Consider the following 2,809-nt stretch of genomic DNA (forward strand, 5'->3'; position numbering starts at 1 on the left):
GACCCTGCCGCCGCCCGAGGACCTCGCCGGACTGCCTCCCCGTCCACGCCTCTCCCTCGTCGTCCTCCTCCCCACGGGTCGCCCCCTAGCCCGCTGCCATGCCTCTCCCGCTCCCCCGTGAGCCGCCACCTCCCTCCTCCTCCTCTGTAAGCGCTCGTCGCCACGGTCACCGCCACCCAGCTCTGGCGCGGTGCGCGCTCGCTGGCGCCGACCTGCGCCCGCGCTCGCGTGCGCACGCGCCCTCGTTCGCCAGCCCCGCAGCTGTGTCGCCTCTACCGCCCGCGCGCGTTGCTTTCCCCCTGAGCCCCGCGCCGACCGCACCTGGCTCCGCCCGGCCCTACTGCTCACCGCACCGCCCGGGGCCACGCCTCCCCTCCCGCATGCTCTCTGCCGCCCGTCGCAGTTGCTGCTTGCGCCTTGCTCCCGTTGGCCGCGTCGCTGCTCACCGAGGCCATCGGCCCGCGCGGCCATGACCTCGCCCACCGCCTGCCTCTGCTCGTCGGCCGGCGTCCGCTGCTACCGGCCCGCGCACGCGGACCCCTTGCTCCTCTGTCATCGCGCTCCTCTGCTCACCGCACCGCCGCGCCCCGTTTCCCCCTCGCGCGCACCCACATCGTTCCCCGCTGCGCCCAGCCGCTCATCGCCAGCGACCGCCTCTGCGAGCCTCGCCGTGGACGCGCCTTGGACGCCCCTGCCGCTGTTCTCCCTCCGCCGCTACCCCCCTGCTTCCCCTCTCCGCGCGCCCGCCCTTGCCGCGCCGCCCCCTCTGCTTGCCAGGCAGCTCCGGCCGGCCCACGCGCCCATTGGTGGCTCCGCGTCGGCGTCGTCCCGCACCCAGGTGGGTTTGGCCTCCGCCCGGGCAGCGCCCGAACCCGTTATGGCCTCTGGCCCAATGACATGTGGGGCCTAGCCCCAGAACATTAAAAAAGAGAATTAAAATAATAAATAAATAAATAAATAAATTAACTTAATTAATCATGTTAGTTAATCTAATTAAGCCTAATTAATCAACCTAATCACTTTAATTAACTTAACTAATCTTGTTTAGTTAACTAAGTCAATGACCAATGGGACCCACACGTCAGCGACCCAGTCAACACCCCTGTTGACTGTTGATGTCATGCTGACATCAGCATGCACTGTTGCGGATAATGTTGATTAAATTAATTAAATAAATCCTAAAATTGATTTAAATCTTTTAAAATCAATATAAAATAAACCATAGCTCGGATGAAAATACTTTCTACATGAAAGTTGCTCAGAACGACGAGACGAATCCGGATATGCAGACCGTTCGTCCGCCATGCATCCCTAGCATAGAGAACACGCAACTTTCCCCCTCCGGTTCATATGTCCGAAAACGCGAAACACCGAGGATATTTTCCCGGATGTTTCCCCCCTTCACCGGTACCACCTCATACCGTGTCAGGGCACCCCTAACACCGATACTTGTCATGTCATGCATCTCTATGCATCTGTTTGCTTAATATTTATTGTTTCTTCCCCCTCTTCTCTTGCTAGACACCGAGACCGACGCCGCTGCTACCCAGTACGACTACGGTGTTGACGACCCCTCTCTCTTGCCAGAGCAACCAGGCAAGCCCCCCCCCTTGATCACCAGATATCGCCTACTCTTCTCTCTACTACTTGCATTAGAGTAGTGTAGCATGTTACTGCTTTCCATTAATCCTATTTTGATGCATAGCATGTCATTGTTGCTACAACTGTTGATACCTTACCTGCAATCCTAAATACTTAGTATAGGACGCTAGATTATCATCAGTGGCCCTACAGTCTTGTCAGTCTGCCATGCTATACTACCGGGCCGTGATCACATCGGGTGTTGATCATGGGTAAATACATACATATGTACATACTATACAAGTGGTGACTAAAGTCGGGTCGGCTCGTTGAGTACCCGCAAGTGATTCTGATGTGGGGGCTGAAGGGGCAGGTGGCTCCATCCAGGTAGTGGTGGGCATGAGTTCCCGACGGCCCCCGACTGTTACTTTGAGGCGAAGCGACAGGGCAGGTTGAGACCACCTAGGAGAGAGGTGGGCCTGGCCCTGGTCGGCGTTCGCGGATACTTCAATTAACACGCTTAACGAGATCTTGGTATTTGATCTGAGTCTGGCTACTAGCCTATACGCACTAACCAACTACGCGAGAACAGATATGGGCACTCGACGTCGTGGTATCAACCGAAGCCTTCGTGACATCAGCGACTGAGCGGCGTGCGCCGGATTGGACCATGTAACGCAACTTCCTTTGTAATGAAGGTTGCTAGGTCTGCTCACCGGCCGCGTACGCAACGTGTAGGTGTGCAATGGGCGATGGGCCCAGACCCCTGCGCCATAGGATTTAGACCGGCGTGCTGACCTCTCTGTTGTGCCTAGGTAGGGCTGCGACGTGTTGATCTTCTGAGGCCGGGCATGACCCAGAAAAGTGTGTCCAGACAAAGGGGATCGAGCGTGTTGGGAAATGTGGTGCACCCCTGGAGGGAAGTTAATCTATTCGAATAGCCATGATCTTCAGTAACAGGATGACTTGGAGTTGTACCTTGACCTTATGACAACTAGAACCGGTTACTTAATAAAACACACCCTTTCAAGTGCCAGATACAACCCGATGATCGCTCTAACAGGGCGATGAGGGGAGGATTGCCGGGTAGGATATTGCTACACGATACTACTTGGTGAACTTACCATCTACTCTCTTCTACATGCTGCAAGATGGAGGTGGCCAGAAGCGTAGTCTTCGACAGGACTAGCTATCCCACTCTTATTCCGGCATTCTGCAGTTTAGTCCA

Source organism: Triticum dicoccoides, chromosome 5A (genome assembly GCF_002162155.2).
Source record: "Triticum dicoccoides isolate Atlit2015 ecotype Zavitan chromosome 5A, WEW_v2.0, whole genome shotgun sequence".
NCBI lineage: Eukaryota > Viridiplantae > Streptophyta > Magnoliopsida > Poales > Poaceae > Triticum > Triticum dicoccoides.